Raw genomic sequence first — 16032 nt, forward strand, 5'->3', positions numbered from 1 at the left:
GATATTTACTGACTTTTTTTTCCTTAGTTTTGATAGTATGATGGGTTATATAAATGTTTTTCCAACAGTGAACCCATCACATATATAGACTATATCATTCTTTGCTACAAAGATTTTTAAAAATATCCTATTAGATTCTGTTTGATTTTGTTTTATTTAGGATTTTTGCATCTGCATCCATAAGCAAGACTGGTCTGTGGTTTCCCATTTTGGTTCAACCTTGGTCAGGTTTGGGGATAAATGTCAGACCCATGTTCTAGTTTTAGTTGCCATCCGTAAACTGAGCTCTCACAAATGTTTACCAGACCTCTGCCTCCACTTCCAGACCCCTCTGTCCAGCCATCTTTTTCATATCCTTCCCTGGATATGTGACAAGCACTTCAAACCCAGCACGTCCAAAACTGAGCTTGACTTCCTCCCTACACTTGTTCCTCCACAATCTCAGCATCTCCAGAAATGTCAATTCCATTGTTTTAGTTGCCCGGATCATAAGCCTTGGAGCTCTCCTTGGCCTTTCCTTGATTCCACAGCAGTTCCATTGGCAACTCCTGTCCATTCCACCTGAATGTATCCGGAAGATAATCTCGTCACAGCTGTTGTGCCATTGAATCCTTCCTCACAATCCACTGTCTCCTCCTCCTTGGATAATTGTGCTCACCTCCTCATGTTTCTCTCTGCTTCTGTCCAGACTATTCTCAACACAGCAGGAGGGTGATCCTTTTTAAATCAAGTTCCATGATGTCTTTTTAAAATTTCAACTCTCCAGTGATTTCCCAACTGATAAACTCACTCTTTGCATCGACCTGCGAGGCCCTATGTGACCTGTTCTTTGTCACCTCCAGATCTTTTCCTAGACATCTCATGTCCACTTAGCTCCAAATGCACTGCCTTATCCTTCCTGCTACTGCTCAAACACACCAACTCCTCTGCCCAAAAGGCTCTTTCCTCTTCTGTCCACACAAGCTCTGTTCCTCACACCCTTAAGATGTTTGATCCGATGCTGCTCTTTCAGTGGGGTCATCTCAGGCCAACCCTTTCCTTGCAGGGTCATCTTGGGCCAACCTTCCCTGTCTCCCCTGTTTCATTATTCTCCAGAGCATTTATCCTGCGGGGCTGGACTATGGATTGTATTTATGGGTTCACCGTCTGCCTTAGCTCCATGTAGGCAAGGGGTTTCATTTTGTTCATTGCAGCATTTCCGGGCACCTAGGACAATATTACTCACAGCAGCATTCAGTAAATATTGATTGAACTTGCTTTCCAGGGATTAATCCATGTGAGTCATTATCTCATTTATAATAATTACTCAATTAGGTTTGCCAATACGTTGAGAATATTGTTTCTACGCTCATGAGTGGAATCAGTCTATACAATCTCTCCTTATGTGGTTCTTGTTTTGTTGTCAAAGGAATTTGAGAAATACTTCCTCTTTTTCTACTCTTTTTGAACATTTTGTATAATATTGGAATTGAAAGTAAGATACTTGGGCCCGGTCTTATTTCTCTAGGAATATTTTTAAATAAAGATATATTTTAAATCTTTCTCTTTTTTTTATGAGTAGTTTAGCAAATATATTTCTCTACAAATGTGTTTTTAATTAAGGTTTTATATTTATTGACATACTCATATGACTATTTAAATTTAATTAAAATTAAATAAAAATTAACAACTTAGTTCCTCAGTCACACGAGTCACATTTCAAGTGTTTGACAGCCACATGTAGTTAGTAGTGACCACGTCAGACAATACAAACATACCAGGTTCCTTCATCACAGAAGTTCTACTGGCCAGCACTGGCTTATAATATTCTACCTAGATATTTTCCTAGATGGATCTCTTTTGCCCATCACATCCTAGCACAGATATCTCCACCTAAGAGAATCTTCTGACTACTCAGTTTGAGGTAGCCTCCCTAATCCACAATGACATCACTCTTTTTTATTTTCTTCATGGCTTCCCACCTTCCAAAAGGATCTTATTTCTCTGTCTCCCCTTTATTGACATATACAGTCCATAAGAACAGGGACCTTTCTGACTTGCTCACTAGGAATCCCTGAAGTACAGAACAGTGCCTTGAGGTGTTCAAAATGTATATTAAATGAATAAAGTAGATAGAGTAATTGGGAAATCTTCCTAAAGAAATAACACTACACCCATGTTTTACTTTCAATTCCAGTCTTATACAAAATGTCTACAAAGAGTACATAAAGAAGAAACACTTCTTAAATTCCTCAAAAAAAGTAGATTGAGCAATTGGGAAACTTCATCAATGGCAAACTAAGCCTAAAAAAGTAATAAAATTGTATATAATATTATAATATTTTCAGTCTCTTAAGTGTCTCTTCATTTTATTTTTCATTTGTTTTCTTATTGTCTTATTTTTGTCATATTAATCAGTTTCATCAAAGGTTTGCTCATTTCATTAGTTTGGTAAAAAACGCAATTTTGATTTAATTAATGATACCTATTGTATATTTGCTTTTTCTGTCATTAATATTGGCTTTTTTATTATTTATTTTCTTCTGCTGTCTTTGACTTTATTCTATTGATCTGATGCTAATTTTAAAAAACTTGGCCTGGCACGGTGGCTCATGCCTGTAATCCCAGCACTTTGGGAGGCCCAGGCAGACAGATCACCTGAGGTTGGGAGTTCAAGATCAGCCTGACCAACATGGAGAAACCTCGTCTCTACTAAAAATACAAAAAATTAGCCAGTCATGATGGTGCATGCCTGTACTTCCAGCTACTCAGGAGGCTGAGGCAGGAGAATAGCTTGAACTCGGGAGGCAGAGGTTGCGGTGAGCCAAGATCGTGCCATTGCACTCCAGCCTGGGAAACAAGAGAGAAACTCTGTCTCAAAAAATAAAATAAAGTAAAATAAAATAAAAAAACTTAGATCAATAATGTAAGGCTTTTTAATTTTAATATAAAGAGTAAAATTTATATCTCTTTTGCGGTAATGCTTCACTGGATACTATAAGTTTAGATATGTTGTTTTATTTTTACTAATTTTCAGTCTTTGAAATATTTCCATGTCTTCTTTGACCCATGAAGTAGTTAGAAGTTTTTCTGGGGAGTGTGGATATTATTATTTTTATTACAAAATGTATGAAGTTGCTTCTGATTGTGCTGCATCAGATGATTTTTTCTGAATGTTACAAACTCTGGAATTTGCTGGAACTTGCTTTAAAACCTGACACTTGGTCAACTTAAATATATATACACATATATGTGTGTGTGTATATATATATGTATATTTTTCCATGTATGCTTAAGAAAAAATGTTGATTCCATAATCATTGGGTAGAGTGTTCCATACATCCATTGAATATTTAATTGGGAATTTATTATCACTGCTCACCTAGAATTGAGACTGGGATTACCCTGATAGGAAAGGAAGCAGCAGTCAGGAGGAAGTACATCTTCTTTTCCAGCTCTACAGCCTTCCTGAAGCTTCATCTATCGGCAGAGCCCAACAGGGAGCCGCTGGCCAAGGAACAACGCAGTTTCTGAGTCCCTGCCCCAGCCTTGCAAAAACAGACGGATGGGTTTATCTGCACCACAAGAAATGGTGAGAAAAAAAGAGGGTGGGTTCAGAACCAAGAGACAATGTCTCAATAATTGTCATACTTGCCAAGAAATAAAAATTGTTATTAGCTTATTTATGTGCACCTGAGGTTCCAAAATATTGCTACAGATAGCATCAAGCCATGATAAATCCATTGTAGTAGGGCCAAATCTCTAATCTGGATTTGTTAAAACAGTGCCTGAAGGAAACGATTGTGTGGTGACTCAGTAATTCTTTTGAAAATATTTTTCTTTTCTCATGTTTTATCTTCCAAGTATCTGTTAGCCTACAGATATCTGAAGTACAGTCATGTGCTGCTCAACAACAGGGATCCGTTCCAAGAAATGTGTCCTTAGATGATTTCTTTGTTGTGTGTACATCACAGAGTGCACTTACACAATCCTAGAGGACAGAGCCTACTACACATGTCGGCTGTGGGGCATAGTTCCTAGGCTACAGCTTGTACAGCGTGTGACTGTATGTACTGAATACTGCAGGCAATTGTAACACGTGGTATTTGTATATCTAAACATACCCAGACAGAGGAGAGATACAGGAATAGATAGAAGAGGAATTTTTCAGTTCCATTATAATCTTACAGGACTATCATCCTATACGCAGTCCATCATTGAGCTAAACATCATTATGAGCTGCATGACTGTATTTCACAGTCAGTAATAAATAACCCTTACTCCAAAAAATATAAAGGATTTCCACAAGAGGGAAGAGTCACCAACACAGTGGGTTTGGATTTGTCTGTGGGGTCTGTACCATCCTGTCCACATGGTATTTCTTGGATCTCAATGATGGATGTTACTGATCTCAGGCACTCATGGCTAATGAACAGAGCCATTGCCATACTTTGTGAACTACAACAAGAGATGTTTCCATTATACTCTGTTAAGTGCACTGTGCCAGGCATGAGGAGTGGCAGAGACAAAGCAGAACCTGCCTTTAGGGGTCCTACAATGGAACAAATGAGACAAGACATGCTCAGCACTGACTACAATAGAATAACTTCCATTGCTTTCCAAGGTACCATCATATTTCCATGTTGGTTTGGCCAGAGATCTCTGAGTTACCCAGCTCTCTTGCTGTCTCTATAGTCACTAGTCATCAGATGTAGCTCATTTTCATTACAGCACCTTCAGGAAGCCCCAGGTATTTTGTTGCCAACCACCCCTTTAGAAAGCCTCATCCACCCAACCCTAGTTCTCTCTTTACTTTCTGGCTCCCTACTCCTCAGCAACCCCCATCACACTACTTTCTGATTAATCTGCATGACCCAGAGCTTTCACAGTGTTCCTTCTTGCAACAGAAAGCCTCAGGGGCTTTTCCTTGACTTGAGTAGCTGACCCATGTCTTCCCTCCCACCAGCATAGCCAGAGAAGGAAAAAAAATGCTGTTTATTACTTTAGACATCTTTTGGAATATGTGTTTTCAGGAAACTAATCCCTTGGAATCCTTGCATTCACAAAGGACTTGCCCTGATTATCTCACCCAATGTAATGATTTTTGACTTCTATAATGATTTCTACATGAAAGAACTTGCTTTTTCATTCTCTGGAAAAAAAAATGCATAGTCATTATTACCCACAATTCCAAAAATAAATACCCATATACTTGAGAAACGCTTCCTTGGATATTTTACATCTTTTTCAAGAACACTTGCATAATTTTCAGGGTCCAGTACAAAATAAAAGTGCAAGACCTCTGGTTCAAAAATTATTAATAATTTCAAGATGACAACACAGAGCATTAGGATTTCTGAGTTTGGGGCCTGAGGCAGCTGCCCACAATGTATGCCCATGAAGCCAGCTCTGATGCCTCTGTTACGTTTAGAGTTTATTCCTTGGAGAATAAGAAAAAATGAGCTAAATGCAATTCTGAAACACATGAACTATATTACCTAAGACTTCTGATATCTCTGACAGTAGCAGACAATCCTCTTGGTGAAGGGAACAACCTGCGAACAAGATTATGTGCATATAATTTTGACATCATCACTTCCCAGAAGGTTACTTAATTTCTCTTTGACTCAGGTTCCTCGTCTGTAAAATTGAGATAGTAATAATAGCACCCACACCATAACATAGGGTTCTTAAATGGATTTAATGAAATAATACAGGTAAAGTGCTTAGGACAGTGCCTGGACAGAGAATGCTCTATCACAGTTTGGGCTATTAAAGTTATCTCTTTCTTTACAAAGTTTTCTGATTTCTGTTTTTAATCTTAAATTATTTCAACATGTAGCTACACTTTATTATAAGGCATGAAAATATGAATTAGAAAAAAACATGCAAATTCCAAGAAACACAAATCTACGTAGGGTACTAGGATTGTGGCATAAACAAAAAGAAGCATGTAAACCTTGGTGCCAAGCTTAATCAACTGATTGGTTGATTTGAGTATTCATTCTTTCAGAAAGCCTTCACCTTTGCCCATTAGTTTCCAAGGAGTTGGAAAGGCACAGATTAACAGATTATAGTCCCAACTCATATTACAGGGTCATGCAGTACCACAAGAAAAGTAAGAAAATACAGTTCGGGTTGCCCAAAGGAAGGAAACTTGATTAGGTCCTGGATCAGGGTATGGTGGAGAGAATTTGGGAAATTGTTTTAGAGAAAGTGATGGTTATCCCTAGAAAGATGAATAGGCATTTCCTAAGGTAGATTCCTCCGGGATGAAAGTATATTCAAAAGCCTGATGATGCAAAAGAATAAGTCATGACTGGGATTCTCCAGAAGTTTAGTGTAGTGGAAGTTTAAGCTACAGGTAGGATGGGGGCAAAGAAGTGAAACAAAAAATTGTCAGCTAAGTGGTTTCCAGACCTCAGGAATAGCTTCACACTCCACATTCAGGAATCTATCTGCCATCTCATGCACCACATGAAGCCTGAAAGGTTTAGAGCAAGAAGGAGGGGGGTGCACGGTTGGCAGTGGGATACAGCAATGTGATTGCTTAGAAAGCAATGCGCTCTCCTTGCCTAACAGTATCGTGAGACTCTGGGACCCTGTCTACTGCAGGTGCTTGCTTCCCTCCTCTAAACAAGTGCTCTTGTTTGGTGTATTTGATTTAATTTTTGCAATAAAGGAGACACTTATCACACTAGATCCAGTACCAAATAAAATTTTGAATTAAAATAACCATTATAATTGATGTTACCATAGTATGAAAACTAAATTAAGAAAATTAATTTTGGTAGACTGTACATGATATTTTCTTTTTTGATCATAGAACTTGAACAGGAATTTTGGCCTGGAATAGTAGAAAGCAGTGCTGTGTGATGTATATGTGCATTAGAAACAGGTAAGTTTGTTTTATTTCATCAAATATCAACTATTTGACTATAAGTGTACATTGAGTGTTGTGCTTCAAAAAATTAATTTGTTAAAAGAAGAAAAGGAAAGAATGAGTAGAAGAAATCCAATCTCCTTGCCAAAGATGGATGATTTCTATTGTGGATTTCTACTCTTGCTCTCAACTCCCTGAGAGCTTCCACACTGGCTGTAGGCCCCATCGATTCAGTTTTCAGTGGACAATTCAATACAAGGCTACCTTTTGGGTTTTGGAATGGTTTCCAGTCCACACCATGGTGATTTCTGTTGAAAGAATGTCATCAAATACTGCTGTCAGAATCAGGCGAAACATCCTGCAGCAGGGCCAAGACCTTATGGGGAATTAGGTACCCATAACATAGGTGATCTTGTATATCATGATCTCAGAGCAGATGAAAAGGGAGTTGGGGGTGAATTATGGGTGCTGAGTTCTTTTCAGTGTGATCACCAAAGCCCCCTGCCAAAGTCTGCAATATCAAGGCCTTGCTAATGTCAGGTTTTGTACACCTTGGAAGTCACAGATTAGTTGGAAATTGCTGTTTCTTATTAAATCAATTTGGATATTAGTTGGGAAAAGTCCTTTATGGAGTGCCTTTGTACTGGTCATGCCAAATGCCCATGGGATTAAACAGTTGCACACATATCTGGCTATGTAGATATATGGATCCTGTATGTATAAACAAGTGATAAGGATCCTGTACATATAAACAGAAATCCAGTTTTCAATTATTTTTGACAGAGTTGTGGTGAAGCTAATACAAGTTATTTATGTTTGCACTTAGTTCATATTAGATAAACTTTCGCGTTTGTGGAGAGGGAAAAGCTTGCATTTGAATGCCAATACCTACATTGGATCACTTGCTTTACTACTTCCCAGCTTTGTGATCTAAATGTCTTCATGTTAGAATTTCATCTGTGAAATATGATGATTTGAAGGTTAAAAGTCATTAGGAAATTTTTTATTTTAATGAATCCTAATTTATTAGATTTTTCTTGTATTGTGCTTTTGTATTCTATGACATTTTTGCCTAAACCAAGATCACAAAGATTTTTCTCCTAAATTGTATTCCAAAATTTTGTAGTTTTAGGTTTTAGGTCTATAATTCATTCCAAGTTCATTTCTGTATGTGGCACAAGGCAAGAGTTAAGGTTTTAGTTTTGCTTTGTTTTCTTCCACAAAGTTGGTCATCTATTCTGGCACCATTTGTTGAAAATACTATCACTTCTCAATTAATTACCTTAAATTTTTTGTTGAAAATCAATCTACTGTCTACTCTATTTCATTGGTCTATTCATTTATCTAATTTCACCTTGTCTGGATTACTGTAACTTACAGTAAGACCTGAAATTGGGCAGAGTGAGTCAACTTGGCTCTTTAAAAAAATATTACTGGCCAGGTATGGTGGCTCACGCCTGTAATCCCAGAACTTTGGGAGGCCAAGGCAAGTGGATCACCTGAAGTCAGGAGTTCGAGATCAGCCTGACTCTACTAAAAGTACAAAATTAGCTGGGCATGGTGGTGCATGCCTGTAATCCCACCTACTAGGGAGGCTAAGGCTGGGCAATCACTTGAACTCAGGAGGCGGAAGTTGCAGTGAGCTGAGATTGTGCCATTGCACTCCAGACTGGGCAGCAAGAGTGAAACTCCATCTCAGAAACCAAAACCGAAACCAAAACCAAAAAAAATAGTATTAAGAAAATAAAAACAGCCGGGAGGTGACTCACACTTGAAATCCCAGCACTTTGGGAGGCCAAGGTGGGTGGATCACTTTGAGCTTGGGAGTTCAAAACCAGCCTGACCAACATAGTAAAACCCCATCTCTACAACAAAAAAAAATTAGTTGGACCTTGGTGGCATGTGCCTGTAGTCCCAGCTACTTGAGAGGTTGAGGCTGGAGAAGCACGTGAGCCTGGGAGGTGGAGGCTGCAGTGAGCCAAAATCACACTACTGCAGTCCAGCCTGGGTGATTTAGTGAGACCCTGTCGAAAGAAAGAAGGAAGGAAAGAAGGAAAGAAGGAAAGAAGGAAAGAAGGAAGCAGGAAGGAATGACGGAAGGAAGGAAGGAAGGAAGGAAGGAAGAAGGAAGGCAGGAAGGAAGGAAAGAAAGAAAGAGAAAGAAAAGAAAGAAAGAAAGAAAGAAAAGAAAGAAAGAAAGAAAGAAAGAAAGGAAAGGAAAGGAAAGGAAAGGAAAGGAACGGAAAGGAAATGAAAGAAAGGAAAGGAAAGGAAAGGAAAAAGGAAAGGAAGGAAAGGAAAGGAAAGGAAAAGGAAAGGAACGGACAGGAAAGGAAAAGGAAAGGAAAGGCAAGGAAGGAAAGGGAAAGGAAAGGAAAGGAAAGGAAAGGAAAGGAAAGGAAAGGAAAGGAAAGGAAAGGAAAGGAAAGGAAAGGAGGAAAGAAGGAAAGAAAAAGATAAGCCACAGACAAGGAGAAAGTATTTACAAAGCACATATACAATAAAGGGCTTGTAACCAGATTATACAAACAACTCAGAACTCAGTTAAGACAAACAGCCCAACTAAAAATGAGGAAAAGATTTGTATAGAAGAGATAACAGATGGCAAACAAACATATGAGATGCTCAATGTCATTCAACATTAGAGAAATGCAAAAGAATTATAAAATGAGATACCTCTACATACATGAATACCTAAAATTTAAAAAGACTGGCAATACCAAGTGCTGTCAAAGACACAGAGCAACTGCTGGAATGTTCATATACTGCAGGTGGGAATGCATGTATACTTACATAAGATCAGTGTTTTTCTCTGTTTTAATGCTTGGGGAAATTCTGTTTTGAAGCCATTTGAGTATAGAGTTTTCCTGTAGGTTCAATGTCTTTACAAATATTCGATCATTTCATATTTCCTATTTCTTCTTGTAAATTTGTTGATCTGTTTTATTTGTTCTTCTTTAGTAACTTGTCTACTCTTATCTAAATGTTCAAATTTACTGGAATAACATTTTTACAATAGTCTCCTATTTTTAATGTCTTATGAACTAATGATACCCAATTTTTCACTCTTGATATTAGAAATTTGTGCCTTATCTCTTTTTCTTTTTAATAATTTTCAGGTGGTTATCAATTTTATTTTCCTAATACCAAATTTTGGCTTAATTCTCTCTGTTTTTGTTGTTTTCTAATTAGTGTATTTCTGCTATTATTTATTTTATTTCTTTCCTTTTACTTTAATTAGGTTTATTTTTGGAGTTTTTTTCTAACTTTGTAATATTTTTTCTTAGATTGTTAATGTTGGGTTTTAACTCTACCTTTTAAATAAATGCTTTTATATTGCTTTTATTGAATACAATGTTTTGTAATAGTGTTCATTTATTATTAAATTTAACATTTTCTAATTTCTCTCATTATTCTTTCCTTGACACGTGAATTACCTAAAAATGCACTGCTTAAATTTCAAACACTTAAGGATTTTCTTTTTGTTGTTATGTTGCTTAATCCCACTCTGGTCTGTATAATTTCAACTTTGAAATTTCTGAAATCTTGCCTTATGATTCAGCATACAATCTTTTTTTAGGAAGTGTCACGTATACTTGAAAATAATTTGCATTCTGTATGTGCTGGGTGTAGTGTTCTATATACCTTAATCAGGTCATGTTTGATAATCATTTGTTTATGCATTATTTATTTTTAACTGAGTTATTTTTTTTCTGCAAGTTTCTCGAAGACATATAGCCAACTCCCAAATAGTCAAAAATCCACCTATAACTTCTAACTCTTCCCAAAGTTTGACTACTAATAACTTACTGTTGACTAGAAGCCTTACTGATAATATAAACAGTTGATTAACATACATTTTGTATGTTATCTGTATTACATATTGTAGTCTTACAAGAACTCAAGCTAGAGAAAAGGAAATGCTATTAAGAAAATCATAAGGAAGAGGAAATATATTCACTATTCATAAAGTGAAAGTTGGTCCTCATAAAGGTCTTTGTTCTCTTCATCTTTACAGTTGAGTAGGCTGAAGAGGAGGAGGACAAGGAAGGCTTGATCTTGGTGTCTCAGGGGTGACAAAGAGGAAAAGGTGAGGAGAAGAGGCAGGAAAGACTGGGAAACTTCGTGTTACTTTATGGAAATACATCATAATTTCTGTCTTTTTTGCTTTTTCATTTTTTAAAAAAATGTTTTTATACAGCACCAATCCTTCTTCCGCAGTTTACTTTAGTTTCACTGCCTGTATCATAGAAAGGTCCATGTCATAAAAGAAGTCAAAAGCAGTCTTGACTTGTTGGAATGCTCCTGCCGGATTGTCTAAGGTCTGTTTGTTTCCTAGAACTGTTTCTTTTTGCTGTCTTCATCATCTGGCATCAAGTTGTCTTCTGTTAATTCCTCTGATGTGTTGTGTATTAGCTCTAGACTTTCTCCAAGAAATCTTGAAATCTTTCACCCCATTTCCCTGCCACCACCCTTTTTGCCATATCCACAATATCTTTCATGATTTCCTTGATTGGCTCTGTCGTAAATCCTGTGAAGTCATGTGCAACATCTGGACACAGTTTTCTCTAGCAGGAATTTACGCTTTCAGGCTTGATGGCTTTCACAGCTTTTTCTATAACAACAATGACATCTTCAATGGTGTCATCTTTCCATACTTTCTTGATGTTCTCTCTCTCTAGGTTCTCTCCCATAGCTTTGACCATCTTTTCCATAGACTACCATGTGTAATGAGACTTAGAGGTCCTTTTTACTTCCTGATCTAGAGACTGAATTAGAGACATTAGGTTTGGGGACAAGTAGTCCACTTTGATGCCTTCAGTGTCAAAATCATGGGGTCCTAGGTAGTTGGGGCATTGTTCAATATCAAAAGAACTTTAAGAAGAGTCCCTTACTGGCCAGGTACTTCCTGACTTCAGGAACAAAGCATCAATGTAATCAATTCAGAAAAAGGGTTCTCACTGCCCAGGCCTTCTTGTTATATGATCAAAAGACTGGCAGCTGGTGTTTCTTTTCCCTTCAAGACTTAAGGGTTAGCAACTTTATAGATAAGGCCTGTCCTAGCCGTAGGCCTGACTGCATTTGAACAAAACAGTAGAGTTAGCCCAACCCTTCCTGCCTCAAATCCTGGTGCTTGCTTCTCTTCCTCACTGATGAATGGTTTTTTTGGTGGCTTTTTTTCCCAAGAATAGAGCACTTTCATTGGTATTCAAATTCTGTTTAGGCAGATATCCTTTCTCCTCAGTGATTTTCTTAATAATGTCTAGGAACTTGTCTGTTTCCTCTTAGTCAGCAAAAGCTACTTCTTTTGCTATCTTGACATTTTTTAAGCCAAACTTTTTTTCCTATAATTATTAAACCCTCGTTTTGCTGGCATTAAATTCTCCAGAATTAGATTGTTCACCTCCCTTTTGCTTTAAGTTGTCATATGATCTCTCCACTTTTTCTTCAATCATGTGAGGGTCTACAGGTATGGCTTTCTTATAGCAATCCTGCATTCACATTAAAGCTGCATTTTCCATACTAGATAAAAAGGTATTTCACAAAACAAGTGCAATGTTTTTGCATGTGCTGGTGTAGCTGCAGTGATGGCTTCACAAACCTCCTTTTCTTTCTTTTTTTTTTTTTAAGTGATCCTTATGCTCAATTCATTTATCTTGAAATGGTGAGCAACCACAGCTGCAGACTTCAACCTATGGTACATAACAAGCAGTTCAACTTTTTCTTGTGATGTCATGACTTTTCCCTGCTTTCTGGGAGCACTTCCAGTATTACCAGTGGCACTCTGCATAGGTTTCACGGTGTTATTCAAGGTTTATGACGTTGCACTAAACACGACGAAAAGTACACAAGAACTGCAATAAATCACTATTTACTATGATACTAGATTTACTGGAAAGACAAACTCCTCATGTGGAAGTGATTTAATGTCACAGGGCATTTAAGCAGGTACTTGCAACACTGCTCAGTGCAATAGCAACAGAAGATGTCTACAAAATTATTACAGTAGTACAATATGTACTACAGTTAATTTCTGCAGTTATTATTTAATACTGACTGTATCTTTACACTTGTTTACATTTCCTTGACTGCAAATGGTTCTATGTATAGTCTGTGTATAGTCTGTGATTGTGTGTGTGTATGTTTTGATAAATTTTAACTTTTATACTAGATTTGTGTATATTTTATAATAATAAATGGTAAAATAAACTAATGTCTATGTATATTTTATTATGACATACTTAACTTTTTCTTAATATTTTTATAGTTCTAGACTATGTAGTTCATCTGTGAATTTTTTCAAATTGTCACAAATCTCCAAAAAATGTTCCAATATATTTGCTGAAAAAATTTGCATGTAAGTAGATCTGTGCAGTTCAAATCCATGTTGTTCAAGTCAAGTGTATTTTAAAATCTTCCACTATGTTGCTTGATTGGTCTATTGCTTCTTTTAGTCCAGTTAACTTTTGGTTTATATATTTTGAGGCTATGTTATTAGATCCATAAGTGCCTTGAATTCTTATATTTTTTTTTACTTGTTTAAATGTTTCGAAATCACCTTTAAGTGTATTATCTGCAGTAGTACTTCTTGCCTTAAAGTCTACATTATCTGATACACCGGCTCTCTTTTGGTTAGTGTTTTTATATGTCTATTCTTTCTTTTCCAATTTTTGTTTCATTATATTTAAACTGTTTTTGAGCACTGTGCCATTGGATATTATTTTTTCTTGCCTGACAATTTTGGGCTTAAATTGAAGTTTTTAGTTAATTTACATTTAATTCCTGAAATGTGTGTAGTAAAGCCTATTGTTTTAATACTTGTTTTCTACTCCCTCTATTCTATTACCTGTCTACTCCCTTTATTCTATTTCCCTCTCTCTTTCTCTCTTCTTATCGATTAAGCAAGTATTCTTGTATTATTTCATTTCCCTGCCCCCATTAGCTTGTCAGTTCTGTATTTTTTAATGGCTTTAATGTATTTTTTTCTAGAGATTAAAATACAAATCACTAGAGTCTAAAATAACTTAGTACTTTCATACCACTTACCAGAAAATTGTAGAGGAGGAAACTTAAAGCCCTTTAACTGCATTTACTTTCCTGGTCTCTAATACTACTGTTGTGTACTGTATTGTTTAAATATAGTTTAATTTCTACATGACATCAATTTATATATTCAACATTAATTTATAAATATTACTATTCTTTTATTCTTCTTTTTCTCCTGCATTGCTGGAGAAATGATCCTCATCTAGGATCTTTTCACTTCTTTCTGAATAACTCCCTCAGTATATCTTTTTAAATGCAAATCTGCTGGTGACGACTTCTCTTTAGTTTTGTTTTCTGAAAAGGTCTTAATTTTACCTTCATTTTTAAGGGTTATGGCTGATGATTTAAAAATTCTAGGCAGACAGTTATTTTCTTTATCCTCAAAACTATCATTTCATTGTCTTCTGGCTTCCTTAGTCTTTGTTGAGAAACCCTTTGTCAGTCTTACTGTTGCTCCTCTGTAGGTAACATGTTTTCCCACTTCTCGCTTATTTTAAAATTTTCAGTTAATTATAATGTTTCAGTAGTGTTACTATGATGTGCCTAGTGGCTGTTCTGTTTATGTTTAATCCTTATTTGTGTCCTTTGTAATTCTCAAATCTGTAACTTAATGCCTTTAATTGTTTTAGAATATTCTTGGTCAGTATTTTTCAAATAAGATTATTAGACCATGTTCTTTCTTCTTTCTGGCCCTCAATTGCTGTGTGGCAATTCATAACTTAATCCTATATTTGTTTTTGCTTTTCTCTGGATTACACCTTTTGAGATCTACCATGCTTTAATGTGTATATTTCCTTCTGACTTATCTTCCACTTAACTAATTGTCTGCTTAGCTATTTCTAAAATGCTGTTAAATTCACTCCTTGAGTTCTTAATTTCTGATATTTTCTTTTTCATGTCTAGAATATCAAAAGTAACTATTTGTAGTTTTCAATTCTCCAGGTTATTACTGAATTCCTTGATCATAGTAGTCACATTTATTTTAAGTTTTGTGTATAATAACCATGAAATTTGCATCTCCTCTGGCTATCTATTTTCTAATTTATTTTCTCTTTTATCTACTCTTGTCTGTTTGTAAGCTTCAGCATTTAAGACTTAATATTTGTCTTTGAATATTCTAGAGACAATTCAAAGCTCTAGAGATTACTACCATCATCTAGAGAGGATTGCTTTTGTTTCTTTGGACAGCTAGGTAAAGGTTTGATCAGCTTAATGACAATTGCAAATGCATGTTTTAAATGTGTTCATCTTTTTAAGTTAACCTCAGTGTAGTTCATCCATGAGTTATCTGGGTCTCGCTGGAAGTGTTATTCCCCTCTTTAGTGTCCTTTTTGGTGCTCAATTCTTAGCTCACTTATTTTTCAGACTTTTTCCTAATATAATATTTAAAGATAAAAATTTCCTCTCTATTATACTTTCTGTGCACTAATATTTTCTGATATCCTATACGATTTCTTCTTTTACCCTCACTTTTAAAGATATGCTTATGTTTTACAAATACATGAAGGTTTTTATCTTTCTGTCATTGACATCTAAATTCATTTTATTGTAATTAGAACATGTACTCTAAGTGGTAACAATTCTTTAAACATGTATTGAGAATTCCTTTCTTGTTTTTAAATTTTATTTTAGATACAGAGTCTCACTCTGTCATCTATCCTGAAGTGGTGCTGTGGCATGATTATAGTTCACTGCATACTTGAACCCCTGGGCTCAAGCGATCTTCCCATCTTAGCCCCTTGAGTACTCCTGCCTTCATAGGATCCTCCTGCCTTGGTCTCCCAAAGTTCTAAGATTACAGACATGAGCCACCAAGCCTGGCCAAGAATCTATTTAGTGGTCTGGCACGTTGTCATTTTAAAAAAATTATTCTTACATTCTTGAAAGGAATATAAATTCTCCAATTTGGGGATGTAATAAGTCTTTTAGGTCAGTTAGCTGTGTTTTTCAAATCTTCTATATGTTCAATATATACCAGTAGATGTTCAACATTATTAATGATCAAGACAAAAAAATCATCCATACAATGAAGTATTATTTTAACTTTATTCCATGCTAAATTATTAGAAAGTCTGGATAGGGTATTGTTCCCCAGAATCTCTTCTGCATTCATGGCCATGTAA

Source organism: Rhinopithecus roxellana, chromosome 11 (genome assembly GCF_007565055.1).
Source record: "Rhinopithecus roxellana isolate Shanxi Qingling chromosome 11, ASM756505v1, whole genome shotgun sequence".
Taxonomy (NCBI): domain Eukaryota; kingdom Metazoa; phylum Chordata; class Mammalia; order Primates; family Cercopithecidae; genus Rhinopithecus; species Rhinopithecus roxellana.